A 15,778-nucleotide genomic window follows, 5' to 3' on the forward strand; every position below is an offset into this window, starting at 1 on the left:
GTATAAAAAACTCCAAAAAATCCTTTTGTTACAAAATTCCACCTTCGAATCTCAGCGATGACTTGTCGACTCAAATTCTGCTCCGAGCTTGCACTAAGCGCAATGCATAATATTTCCAGTGGATCATGGTTCAAAATTCCTTTGTCGACAAGATAAACATGGAAAGTTTCGCGGTTTTTCTCCGTGTAATGCAAAGGTGAGACAAGAAGTCCTCCGCGAAGGCCAATTTATCCCAATGTTTGATCCAGAAGTTCCTTTGTCTTCTCGGTTGGGTTCAAGTTTACAAGGCTGAGTTGAACATTAATAGCTGTAAGCCCAAACAGTAGCATACATAGACTCTGATGAGCCTCCCTTGCAAAATTTATAAGTGTGTCTTATCTTAGACTTGCCAGAAAAGTTATATGGCGAAGAGATATTCGGATATAATTATTCATTTTATTTTAATTTAGGAAGATGAAAATCGTAAATATGATGAAAATGTAGAATTAAGGTACTGAATTAAACAATTACGAGTAAACAATTCACTATTTTATAATAATTATATTCAAAGTTTACTTAAGGCTTATTATTATATTTAAAGTGTATTAGAAATATTTTATAAATAAAAAATATATTGTTTTAATTTATAGAGTTATTTTTCTGGCGAGTGCATTTTTAAAGCTTGTGCACCCCCCGTAGCGGGGGTGTCATTTACGCCACTATAATAGGCCGGCTGTTCAACAGCGTTTATAAAACTAAATAAAACTTTTGCAATGTTTAGCGAAAAATTAATCTTCCAAATAGACTGGACAATATTGTCTATCAGTGTGCGCTTCAGGAAGTGATGTAATCCAAATGTAATAAAATCCGAAAAAGGAAATTTACATTAATAAACAATAAAATTTAATTTGATAACATTAAGAAGATTCGGGATGGCTCAGGCAATAGAACGATGATCTTGGTTCGAATCTCAAATATGGCTAGTTGATTCGTGTGCGGCACGAATCTTACACGACAACCGTAAAACATCTCCAGTGGTAAACAGATCACTGGTTAAAAACTCCTTGCCTAACAGCTGGAAGTTTCTTTGCTTTCTTCTCCGTGCAATGAAGAGTGGGTGAGACGTAATAGAACAAGCAATAGAACACGGATCTTGGTTCGTCTTTCAATCGTTATCCAGGATGCTTCCAGGATGGCTCAGGCAACTGCGCGGATCTTGGTTCTAATCTCAATCTTGAACCAGGCGTTCCTTGATGTTTTGCGTTGAGTTCAAAATTACAAGGCAGCGAAATTAAACATAGATTATCCACCAATCCGATACGGAACGACAGTGATAAAACAAGAAGTACTCTCGTTCAAGAACACTTTAAACTTTGTTTAAGTTTTACTGGGATATCCTTTGTTACATTACATATTCTACTCCAACTCAATAAACAGTATTGTGATTTATTTTATTATTTTTCATATATTTTTCTATTCAAAATTAACAAAACAAGATAATCCCGAAATTTTTGAACACACGCGCTTAAAACACGCGCGCTCATTTTCTTAAAATTTTCAAACACACGCGCTACTTAACAGATAGCGGAATCGTCTGATTTACGAAGTGAATCATAACTCTTTAAAGATAATAAAAAATAAACATAAGAAAACATAGAGAATCAAAGTCCAAATTCAGTTGTTACCATAACAAGCGAAGACAATGGGGTAAGAAAAATAATAGACCTAAAAACCCTTCTGTTCTTTTACAACAGGCTTTAAATTTTTGTCAGGAAACAAAGCGTTTTTATCTAGTTTCAAGTGTTTGCAAAATGATGTCTTTATCAGTAAATCTTCACCGAAACTGAAATTCTGGTCTTAAGATTTCAGAGCATTGTTGTGCGGAGTAGGACTCGAACATATAGAGTATTTGCTTGTACTGAAAATGGCGGGAAAATATATCGATTGTCTTAAAATCGAAGGACAATTGATTGCTCATAAAAAAATTTCGATTTTTTTTTTTAAGTAAATAAATTTATCAATTTCAAACGATTATGTTTTAATATTTTTCTAGAATTGTTACGAAATAATCGAACCACACCCACGTAGTTTTCAGTTCTCAATTTTTAGATAAAAACTTTAAAAAAAACATATTTGACTAATGCTACATTGAGTATTAATTTTTTTGTTATGACTCACAAACAACAAAATGACTCATAAATGACTCTCTTGTTTTTAACAGTTCATTTGACTATCATTTTGTGGACGAGTATAGCTCTTTTCGAAACATTGATGCAGTTGCGCGCGTAAAAAATTTTGGAATTTGTTTAAAGGTCAGAGAGAAGAGAAATTCGCATTCCCCTTTTTTTTTAAGTAGAATTAAATATAAGACTTTTGTTTGTAGTGGGAATTATTATAAAACACTACATTAATTGCATTTGTTATTCTAACTTTTTTACTGGAACAAAAATTTATGTCAAATATGCATTGAAAAAGTGGGAATCTGACTGTGCAATTTAGGTAAAACGGTTTAACCAGTTCAGTGAAAATGTTCTCTAAGATTCTGAAAATAATGAAAAGAATCTTATTTTTCGTACAGTATCTTAATAAGTACAGTTATAGTTTATTTGTTTTTTTTTCTTTCAGAACTGTCCCAATTTCTAAAAAACAAAATTTTTATTTAATAATAAAAGACATCCTACTAAAACCATAAACCAGGTCGTTCGAAAAATCCGCAGTAAAACTTAAAAATTGAAAGATTCAGAGCGTTATTTAGTATACCTATTTAATAGAAATCGTCCATCGTTTTCAACAATTTTTCATTAAGAGTCAAAAATTCATTTGTTATTACACTATATTTTTACAAACTATAATGTTCTCTACAAATAAAAGTGCAACTAACTATCAGTGAAGCACCAGACTCTATGATACAGTATAGTTCACCCTGCACCATTTAAAAGAAATCTAATTTAGACTTACAATCTAGTTTCGTAGAAAATCTTTTGAATTGATAATTTCACGAAGGGCATACATTACTTTTTTGTGAAATCGAGCCAGCAATGGTTTTCCATATTGGTAGGCAGAAAAATCGATTGGTGCAAAAAAGAAACGAGCTCTATTATAACTAACATTTTATTCCGCGGTAAAAACTTTCGTTTAGTGTGTTTAGTTTTTTAATCACTAGCATTAGTTAACAATTTTTATTATAGAAAAACAATAGTTAAAAAATATCTGTTAATTTTATTTTACTTGACTTACTTGGCTCAACTTAAAAACTAAAAATAACTTGAATCACAGAATTAAGCACGATTTAAGATCAAATTATGTTCCTACTAACGGCTAGAATAGTACAAGAGATACTTGTTATATTGGATTCCTCAATAAAGTAAATAAATAGCAATATTTATTGAATCTTGAATGATTGGAAGTGGAACTCACGCTTTTTGTCAAATAATGAATTCTATTTATTTGAATCCTTTCACCACGGTAAAGTGACATCTTTTGCAGAAGCTTTTCACAAAGCCGAGGAGAATCAGAACAGTAGTAGAACTATTCCAGTAATATTATTTTTGAACAATTAAGGACTCAAATATATTTATTGAATTTCAATCCTCTTAATATTCTCTAACTAGTATTATCACCATTGAAATGTATATGTCATAGAGGATAATTTTAAGAGGTGAGCAGCCTGGTAGCCAAAGGTGGTTAGTTCTTTATAGACAATTAAAAGCTGAACATTTACATTTAATATTATATAATTATATAATATTATATAATTAATAATTTACATATATATATATATATATATATATATATATATATATATATATATATATATATATATATATATATATTGCTTACACCCGTCTAACCGAAAAGTACCTCATCACATTTTTTATGCTGATTTTATAATTTTGAAACTATAGAAAATAAAAATAAAAACATCTGCCTTTAAACTTCATCAATGGTTTAAATATTCTCTTAACACGCATACATCTGCATTTAAACCCAAACATTGAGCTTATTCTGAATACCATTTTTATCATTTTTAAACAATTAGGAGCACGCATACATCAGCATTTAAGCCAAACCTTGGAGCTTATTTTAAATCCCGTTTTTATCATTTTTAAACAATTCAAAAAGCACAAACAATGATCTTAATATACTCTATCTGTTATTATCATTTCTTGATAACTAAAAATTAAAACATATACATATAGTTTTAAACAATTGTCTAACAGAAATAAATATTTGAAAATCAAAAACCTTTAATAAAAAGTCGAATCAAGTATTAAAAAAATTGAACTTTGAGCAGCACAAATGCAGGTCAAAATCTACCATCATGTTCAATTTATTAGAGAAAATTATTAGAGTACTTTGCAATAATACAGTACTTAGATATCTGATTAGTACTACATTCTACAGTACTGATATAGTATCTATACTGCAGAACTTAGATGTTAGAAAAGTACTACATCACTTAGTACTTTGTCACAAAATCGACAAAACAATATCATAAAACAAAATTCTTCAAAAAAAAAAAAAAAAAACTTTCGAACTCCATTTTCTACTGACAAAAGCGAGCATCTCAACATGAGTTACAAAGGAAACAATTTTTACAATTCTCCGACAATAAAAGTAGGAGATAAAAGTGTTATAAAATGGCAACAAACATTGTTGAAGAACAAGGATTTTTGTCTTTAAATCAGTCATTAGGTGATGTTTAACAAGTTTTTGTCGAGGTAGTAAGTTTTCACTGACTTGTTTTCACCTCTTGTTTATAGACAATCCATTATCCTTAAGTGACATAAGCATTGTTCAAACCAAAGGTGGTTGCAAAATCAGGACTTCTAAGCTACAGTAGTTATATAATGTTTTTACAACAGTATTCCCTTTAGAAGAGCTGTTTATTTTAGTTATTTTTAACATAATCAAATTTTTAAAGTTTCTTCAGTAATAAATTATTATAGTTACAATCAAGGGCGCCGGCAGAATAACATAAAAGGGGGTGCAACCCTCTAACATTATATATATATATATATATATAAATATATATATATATATATATATATATATATATATATATATATATATATATATATATATATATATATATATATATATATATATATATATATATATATATATTGTTATTACATATACTTTCATCTGTTAATTTTTTTCAATATACATTTCTTCATTGTTATCAAGATATTTAAAAAAAGTGGGAAACTCTTGTATTTGCAAATTTTGCCACGAGAAATTATATTAATAGCGCTGGCATAGCTACTGTCTTTGAAACACAAATAACTACAAACAGTAGTTTCGTATACTAGCGTGTTTGTGCACGCTTAACATTGGTATTTATTGTATTGATATAAATATACTGTGTATAAAAATCTGCTCTCACCGAATTTCATCACTGAAGCTACTACGTGCACTATTGAACGCACTTTTATTATGCTACGCATAAAAACATGGAATTGGTTTATAATGGCTCACGAGAGATTAAGTAGTTTGAAAGAATCAAAGATGACTCAGAATTCATTGAAAAAGTTATAAACAGATTTGGACAGCAAACAAGACGATTACAATCCTTGTTTGATAAATCAATTTTTTAAATGTTATGTATCAATAATTACTTAATTATTTGTCTTTGAATAAAAATATTTTTAATAAAAAAAATTTGTAGGGTTTTTTATATGATTTTTTATTAAAAATATTTTTTAATAAAAAAACTTTTATAATTTTTTATTAAATGTTTTTAATAAAAAATGTTTTAATAAATTTTTTTTTAAATTTTTTAATTAAAACATTTTTTTTACTTGCCTGGGGGGTGCAAGTGCACCTCCTTGCACCCCCCTGCCGGCGCCCTTGGTTACAATAGATTTTAATAATTATAGTAACGATAAATTTGTAGATTAAATAGAACAGTGCCAACTGACTTGCCTTTTTAATTGTTAGCGTAACAAGTAATTTGCTGTTTTGTTATACTAGTGTAAAAAAGATTTGCTGTTTAATCAAAATAGTAACATTAGATATGCGGATTCACTGGAATTACTACAATAGATTTTAATTAATTTCAGTAACGATAAATTTGTAGATTAAATAGAACAGTGCCAACTGATTTACCTTTTTAATTGTTAGAATGACAACTAATTTGCAGTTCTGTTAGACTAGTGTAAAAAGATTTGCTGTTTAATTAAAATAGTAACATTGGATATGCGGATTCACTGGAATAACTGCAATAGATTTTAATTAATTTCAGTAACGATTAATTTGTAGATTAAATAGAACAGTGCCAACTGATTTACCTTTCTAATTGTAAGAGTGTCAAGTAATTTTCAGTTTAGTTAGACTTATGTCAACAGATTTGGTGTCTTATCAAAATGATAACATTAGATTTGTGGTTTTATTGGATAGTTATAATAGATTTTTTTTAACGATTAGTTACAATAGATTTGAAGTTTAGCTGTAATAGTGACGATGGATTTGTGGTGTAATTGAAACACTGTCAAGAGATTTGCAGTTTAATTGAGATAGTTGTAAAACATTTGTGGTCACAGGAATTATATTATTCGATTTCTTATTGATTAGTTTGATATGATTTGTGGTTCTGTAATAGTACGGCTTACTTGTAATATAATAAGAGATTTGAAGAGTAATTGAAATAGTGCCAATAAATTTAGATTTAATAGAAATACTTATATTAGATAGTTAATTTTTTAATTAGACTACGTAATACATATATTTTATTGATTTATTACAATATTGATTAGAAACGCTAGATTTGCAGTTGATTCATAATCGTGACAATAGTTTCGTGAATCAAATAAAATAGTTACAATAGATTTTTTTTATTAATTGGTAAAGTTTCTTTCATTGATTGTTTTTTGTATTTTATACTGACTTAACTTTTATAAAGTTATTTTAAATCTCAGTAAAAAAGTAAAAGAAAACGAGGATTTTTCTCTCGAGTTCTTGTTCTAAGGACTTGTTCTGAGTTCTAAGAACTTGTCTTGAATTTTAAATTGGTCATCGAAGTACACTTTTGTTAAAAATTAACTAATAAAAAAATGAATCACAAAAAAAATTCTGACTAAAATGTAGCCTATCGCCTTATTAGAAAATAACTTCAACCCTAAAGGCTCATGAAAACAAAATTCCAGCGGGAAAAAAAATTTAACATTCTTAACTATGAACGAGCTTTTAATAATAATGTAAAACAGTACTATAAATTTGTATGAAAATATTAGTTAGCAAAAATGTAAGTTTTTCTTTCAAATGCTAAATTTTATATTTTTTCAAACGAATTCTATATTTTATATTACTTTAATATTATTTTTGAACTTAACCTGCTATAACCAGCAAGTACTTTTCAGAAAAAAAGTGCACGGATAAAAGTATACAACAATAAAAATATATCACAGTTTAAAATGTTAGAATTAAAAAGTTTATAATTTTCGACAAGCTCAAAATCTTCGTATTTGAAAAAGCTAATGTCAAATAGAACATTTTAAAATTCTTCTTAAAGTTAAAAGTTCTAACCTGCATGGATGCCATTTTCTTCTTCATACAATTGTTGATGGAATCATACCACTTTTCCCAGCATCGGTACCTAAAATAATAAAAAGCTAAGTTACTATTATTATTTTTGAATTTTGTTTAAATGTTTGAACTATTATTTTAATTCTTTAGGCAGTCTAAGAAATGACTTTAAAACTAAAAAAATAAAGTTTTTGGTCCCAGATGTAAATATTTAAAAATATGAAAATAGACTATTTGAGCTCTCCGAATACTTGTAGAGAAACGGCCGCTGCTCCTCGATTTTCCTTTCGCTGCAGCAAATAATGGTATTAGAATAATATACTTTTAAAAAAAAGAAACAAACAAAAAACGCTAAAACAAACACTTCTTCCACATTCAATTCTTCAAAGATAAATCTTACTAAATACGGTTTAATTTTCAAAATTAGTTTAAATTTATAATTTTTTTAAATAGAAAAATGAAGAAACGAGGAAGAATTTCGGTTTCTTTTTCAAACATAGCTTCTACAAAAATAATCTTTGTGCTGCCATCTTGTGAATAAACAAAGAACAACAATGCTTTTAATTACAACCTCTGGTAGATTTTATGTCAAAAATACTAATCGATTTACGCTTTAAAATTTTAAAATAATAACAATGATAAATAAATAAACATTTAATTGTCTTATATATTTAAGAATTCTTATTTTTGTACCCTTGAAAAATGAATTTTCATAAATTTTTATTGAAAAATTGTTGCCTTTTGATTTTGTTTCGCTCTATGCTTGTGAGTGAGAAATAATAAATATATGATTGATTTAACTAGTTTAATTTCAGAAAAACTTCATTCATAAATTCATGTTCTCCACAATAAAAGATTATTTTTGCTTAGTACAATATAAACATTAATTTGAATATTTTACAATGTAAATTTGTTTCTAACGAACTATCTTTGTGCTTATTTTCTGTTTTACCTGACTTATGAAGATGTGATAAATAAATATACATATTAATAAAATTTAACAAAATCTATGATGTTAGTATCTTAATCTTGAAAGATATGGATACATAATAGAGCTATGAAGCAAATAAAGTATATTCACACACGTTCTATCATCTGTGATGGCAAAAAAATGAAAATTAAATGTCTTCGATAATAAAATTCAATGAAAATGTCTCATTTCATAATCAAAATAATCCATTTCATATCAGAAAATATCTCTTTTGGATGGAGAATTTTTTCATCCTTGAAAATATATTTTTCAAAACGAAAAATATTTGTTAAAGTTGTATAATATTCGCCTATATAGGTGCGCATTTGTTCACCTATAAGTTCGATGTATAAGTAAACTCTCTCAACTCAAAAGTTCTTTTGTCTGCGATGATGATGAACTATAAAATATCTGTATCATAGTGGAAAATATCATTTTTTTAGTGGCAATTATTCGCTTTTAATGTATTACCCCTATGTCAGGGTTTCTTAACCTATGGTTCATGGACCCCTGAGGGGTCCATGGGTCATATTTTGGGGGTACGCATAATACTCCGAATTTTTAAAGCGTTTGGATCAATAATATTTAAATAACATTTATCTTCTTTTTCTAAAAGGTGAAATTTATACATATTTGAAACTAGTTGATTTGTGAGCGGCAAGCCACCCCGTGATCGAGATACCACAAATTCAGCGCGGACAGCACACAGGCCTCTAATATCCATGTCAAATATTTTTTAATCATTACTTGATTTAATATTATTTGATATTTCTAAGCGGGATTATCCACACTTGTGACAATAAAAACAGAACATCGAAATCGATTGAATGTTGAACATGATATGCGCGTTGCTTTGTCGAAAACCTTCCTTCAATTCAATTTATTAATTAAGGAAAAGCAGTAACAACCTTCATATTAAGAATTTTAATTTTAAAAATTTTGCATACTATTAAAATAATAATATTAAATGTTTTCTAATAATTGATGTTTTTTGTAATTATTTTTTTCGCAGGGGAGTGGCCCGTGACTTCTTAAAATTTTTTAAAAGGGATCCATTATACGAAAAAGGTTAAAAAACACTGCCTTATGTCATTGAGTGTACTTCAAAAACTTGTAACCAAAATGAAAAAGTAAAGCCAGGTATACAAATACAAAAAATATATATATCATTCAGAAACATGGAGTCGCGAACGATTTCCGAAACGGCTAGAAATGGTAGCAAAATATACGTTATAAATACAAACAAAAAATATTCCAACATCTTTTTTTTTCGTATTTCCTCCCACGTTACACGTATGCAACCAATATTAATGCAGAAAATGTTCAAAGTTTTGGCCAAACTAAGTTCTGAGAGCAGAAGGTATTCGAGATAGTTATATGTGTTTGTTTGATCTGATGTGTTTGAGAATGCTCGCTATTTTATGCCACGTTGATTAAATGCTTGCCTCCAAGAGTCAGGCCAAAATTTTAATGTAAATGAGTGGAAATAAAGTAAATATAAAATGGTGCTGAACAATTTTGTTTAATTTCCTTGTAAACTGCTTGGGAAGCCCTCCTAGCGGTTCCGTTTAGCCTTCGCTGCCGCATTTCTTTGCAGTTTTCCTTTTCTTTTTTTACGCCTGCTTTGCATTTCCACATCAGCCATGTTACTGCGAAATACTCTGTATATTTTATATGTTAAGTAATCTTAAAGTATTACTGAAGTAGTAGTATAGGAGGATAATAGAGATTAAGGCTCCTCAATTTCGTGACCAACGCCATGATGGTGGACAGCACTGCTCATTGACCGCATTTACTTCCCAGACAAGCTGGAACTTATCAACTGCTTGGACTTCAAGCCTCCACCAGGGATCGGACCCAAGTTCTTCGCAATAATATATCAATGCTTTAACCTCTGAACTTTTGCGGCTTTCAATATAATAATGGTGATACTATTTATACTTATTTCATATTGAATATAATATGGTGGAATAAATAAATTTTTTTATGCATGTTGTTATGAGATACAAATTATTTTCATTCAAATTAAAATATGATACAAATAAAATTGAAAACAATTCTTATCTTTTTATTTAATAATAAGTGCAAATAATGAGTTATTAAATTTATGTTTCATTTATTATTCATGCCAGTATGTGTGTGGGGGGTTACAGCAACAAATGTAGTAATAATTATTTCAGATAAAGTAAAGCGAAATAAATTTTATATTCTGATTAAGTAAGTAAAATAAGTTTAATAATATTCTGATTAAGCAGGCAAAATAAGATTAATACTATTTTCATTGAGTAGGCAAAATAAGTGTAATCTTCTGATTAAGCAGGCAAAATAAGCTTGAAAATTAAATTTGGCGTAACTTATACCGATTCTTAAATATTTTCTAAACTTCATAACTTGCCAGTAGCTAATATTTTAAAATGATCGAATTTTGCGTTATCGTCTATTAATAGAAATCTTGATTAGATGGATCTTTATTTCTGAATATTTGACAGTCATGTGACAGACAACCTAGAAATCTTGTAGAAATCGAATTTTGCGAAGTACATTTGATGAATTACTTGTTTAAATTATAGTTTTAAATAAAAACGATTATGACGCAATTTTAGCACTTTTAACCCTGAACAATTTGAAAAAGAATAATCAATCAAAAAACAGAACAGCTAAATCCAGTAAAATTCTTAAAATTGTTAAAAGAAAATTATTATGCATTTAAAATTTGTTAAGAAATAAAAATTAACTTTTTTCTTATTGTTTTATAAAAATTTAGAGCTACCTCTTAGTCTTATATAGTTTATTGTACAACAATATCCTTCATTTTATTAACTACATGCATTTGTAGCCGTAACAATATATACTAAAAAGTATGTAGTTTAATATACATTATCACTCATTTTTACAAATAATCTCCCTTTTTGCATGCAACAATGTGTAATAAAAACATTGCATAATTTAATATCCAACAATGTTAGTCCTTTTTCTTTTCAAAATAATCTGCATTTTTATCCGTAACAATACATAATAAAAAAAATTTAGATTTATTTACCATGTCATTTCTTTTTATAAATAATCTGCATTTTTATGTGCTAATATAAATAATAAGAAAAAACAAGATTTATCTAAATATCAATATTCGAATGATAAAAATAAGTTTAAGATTTCAAAAACATATAAATAATAAAATTTTAGTAAAAAAAAGAACATCAATTTTTTTTATTTTGTGGACAAAAAATTGAGGTTCTTACTTTTGATTTTATTTTATTTAAAATACAATTTTTTTTTCAAGACTTAAGAAACATTGTAACGTAATACAAAACAAAACAAAAAAATTTCAACGAATTTTACAAAAATACATGAGGCTAGTCAAAATGATATCATTTAAAATGTGTACCCCACCCACACAAGATAATTTGTTTTCAGTTAATTTAACTAGACATGCTTCTAAAAAACAATTTTGCCAGATAATTTATCTAAACATTAAGCTCCATTATCAAAATAAAACATTCCTTTCGAAACACCAATTCACGTTGATAAGTGCTTGCCTTCAATCGTTAAAATAAATAACCCATATTTTTCATTTATTTATTGTTCTAAATCTTATCCTTTATAATTTAATATAACATTCACCCCATAACGTTATCTTATAATTGACAATTGTTTATCTGAGCTCCCATTTAAAAACAAATTATCGAACATAATATAAACTCTAATAGATTTAACCTAATAATCACAAAATGTAAAAATTACAACTAAGCCTAAATGAAATTTGACAGAAATCCCATCAGTTTGTGATATTCCATTATGCAAAACTACATTGTATTGCATTACTCCTTTCTAAACGTTGTATTGATTTATTGTGGGCTTGGTAAGTGTAACGAATTCTAATTACCTAGTAGAAGTTTTTGACGCATAACGGTAATGAAAAAAATAGAGGGAAAGGACAGGAATACAATAGCAATTGAAGGTATGACCTTGCTCCGTTAAACATTGTCCGTTCTAGAGAGACAATTGCACAATGGACCCGTTGTTCTGTTCAGTGCTTGGTTTTTCAAAATGGGTCCACTTTCTTGGACAGGTGAAATTTTAAAAAAAGAAATGAATTCTACTGGTGGAAAAAAATAATAATAATAAATTTAAAAAAATAAGATTCACTGAATTTTGTGAAGATTTGTACTTTTTTTCTTTTTCTTCATAATTGTCCAATGTTCCTTTTTAGAAACGGTTGTAAAATGGACTTCTGTCTTTGGAAAACGTTCTTTGGACCTAAATTACATAATTATTTATTGACAAAAAAAAAATGGTGCAATATTCAATGATAATTTTGATCCAGTAAAAATGAGCAATTTGAATTTTTTCTTTTTTTTCTTCCATCACTTTAGATTTAATCCGTAACTGATCACTGTTGATTTTTAAAACAGTTCTGAAAATGTATTACAAGCTATCAGATTTTTTTTTCTCCTAAATTTATGCAAACCATATTCTAAAAAAAAAAATTAGTACAGTCATTGATAATTTTGACCTAGTAAAAATTAAATATAGTTTACCTTTTTTACTTTATTGGAATTTGCTATATTTTGCTATATTGAGTGGAATTTGCTATATTTTGCTATATTCATTGAATTTGCTATATTCATTGAAGATTATTATATTTTGCTAGATTCATTGAAATTTGCTATATTTTACTAGATTTATTGAACTTGCTTTATTCATTGAAATTTGCTACATTTTACTATTTTTATTGGAATTTGCTATATTTTACTTTATTCATTGAATTCGCGATATCCATTGAATTTTCTATATTCATTTTAACTTGTCATATTTTGCTATATCTATGGAATTTATGAGTCATTGGAATTTGCTATATTTTGCTATATTCATTGAATTTGCTGTATTTTGCTATATTCATTGGAATTTGCTATATTTATTGAATTCATTATATTCATTGAATTTGCTATATTTATTGAATTCACTATATTCGTTGAATTTGCTATATTTATTGCAACTTGCCATATTTGGCTATATCTATTGAATTTGCTATATTTATTGCAACTTGAAATATTTGGCTATATCTATTGAATTTGCTATATTTATTGCAACTTGCCATATATGGCTATATCTTTTGAATTTGCTATATTCACTGGAATTCGCTATATTTTTTTATCTCTTCAGTCATGAAAACTTTAACCAAGTAATGCCAAAGTACTTCTTTAACGGTTCTGGAAGTGGGTTGTAAGTTTGTGGAAATTATTTTTTCAACAGCAATTATTCAGAAAAACAAACTGTGCCATACTAATTGATAATTTCGACCCTGCAAAAATTTGTTACGTTTTTCTATCGTCCTTCATAAAAATTTTTTACCTGAAAGTGCAAACGTCCTTCTTTTAAGAGCAGTTCTATAATAGGGTCATAAGTTAGCAATGATACATAATTTACAATGTTGTCGTCGGTCATTAGGGCAGAGGTGGTGCGATAGTTTTTACTTCCCAGTGGCGCCATCTTTGGCCAAGAATTCGACTTCTGGTTCACCCATGAATCACACCCGTTTATAGGGCGGACCCATTTATACATAAACTCATTCATCCACAGATGATGATTTTGACCTGAACCAGAGAACGATCTATCTCCAATTCAGTACCCCCAGAGGAATGGATTTGTTATGGGAACATGGAGGACTTTGTGACCCGGCAGACTTAACGTGCACCGGTCACCATTTACTACACTGGAAGCTGAAATCGCAATTTCATTTTATAGATATAATTGTAACTTGTTAACTTCGTAGTTTTTCTTTTATTTGATTTTTTTCCTAACAATATTTATAACAAATAAGAGGTGCAACTTAACAGAGGGAATTGAGATATTTTTGATAATATTTGAGTTTTTATCTTTAATGAATATTTTATTATCACTACATCTACCCAGGTTGTTGAAACTAGAATCCACCATTAAAAACACGCACTCGCATACAAAGACGGTAGGATTTTAAAAGTTCGAACCCGAATTTTTAGGTAACTATTTAGAGAAAATGAGCTGAGAATATATTTTTACGTGCCCGCAATTACAATTTTTTCCTAAATATGCTAACTATTTTCGAGCTATTATGCTAGTATGAAACTAAATATGAAATTTAGTTTTGTTTTTAACATTTTAAAACTTTGAATTAATTGAAAAATAACTGACGATTTCTTTATAACAATTATATTACTAATTTCCTCTAATAACAGTAATAATAATAAAAAAAATGTCTGTAACCATAATGATGACGGAAAAAAATAAAGAAAGAATTACATCGACAAAAAGATAAATTTTGTTTAAAGCACTTTGTTTTCCATTAAAATTTCCTTTCCGTCTAAGTATAAATAACACGACAAAAGGAGATAAATCTGTAACTAAAGTTCCTTTCTCATTTTTCTACACCTTACCTTTTAGCAAACAATGAAACTAAACAAAAACTTGAAAAATGATGCTTCAAAAATAATAAAAAAATTAAATTTAGCAATAAAACATCCAAGTCTAAGCGTCTTTATATCAAAAAGTAATTAGCGGTAAAGTCGCTTGGTTCTTTTTATCGTAACTTTTTCAGCCCAGTTCTTCACGCAAGAAAAACGAAACAATAAGCTTCCCCCCTTAGGGGTATTCATTTATTACATTAAATCCCATACTTTCACAAATTTCCCCCCTAGTCATTGAAAAAAAACAGTCCCCCATCTATTGCACGTGATCTTATTATTTCCATAATATCAATAGGTGCTATTGTTTCGGCATTTGTTTAGCAATCTTGAAATTAGGAAGTAATTAAGTCCTAATGGACTGTTCTTAAAAATCTGATAAATGATAAATCATTTTTATTCTACATTTTTTATTATCAATTCGTGAGAAATGTTTAACAATTGAGAATCCGAAGGGCATATGAGTGTATAGTTTTCAGGGCCACACATTACGAACTACGTATAAAGAGTGAGTTTTTTTTTAGTTCGTAAAATTATTTAATCTGGCGTAACTAGCTTGATTAATGAGTATTTGTTAAGAGTCATTAAATTGTTACACTTCAGGCTATGGATGCTTTGTTTGAAGAAAAGGAACTTAACAGAAAATAGAAATATAATCATATTTCCGCATTTTAATATAAACATAATACAAATAACTAAGTATTAAATTAATATTTTTGAGATCATAATTAAAGAACAATATTCATATACTAGACATGGTTAAATAATATATATACTATTACTATACAATATATAATATTAATGTACTTAATAGTTTATAGTTTATTTAAAGTGAATAGTAAAATAAAAAATTTCCAAAAAG

At 28.0% G+C, this 15,778-nt stretch overlaps 1 protein-coding gene across 2 annotated transcripts in view; it reads right to left on the reverse strand.

Annotated features, from left to right (window-relative positions):
• LOC107438641 (uncharacterized) overlaps positions 1-15,778 on the reverse strand; it is a 583,728-nt gene that overhangs the window by 418,154 nt on the left and 149,796 nt on the right. For both annotated transcript variants that reach the window (XM_071182379.2, XM_071182380.2), the window contains exon 2: positions 7,507-7,576. The gene's annotated coding sequence lies outside the window, so the exon portion shown is untranslated. The remainder of the gene's footprint in view (positions 1-7,506; positions 7,577-15,778) is intronic.

Source organism: Parasteatoda tepidariorum, chromosome 4 (assembly GCF_982258835.1).
Source record: "Parasteatoda tepidariorum strain Cologne lab strain chromosome 4, Ptep-v5.0, whole genome shotgun sequence".
Classification (NCBI taxonomy): domain Eukaryota; kingdom Metazoa; phylum Arthropoda; class Arachnida; order Araneae; family Theridiidae; genus Parasteatoda; species Parasteatoda tepidariorum.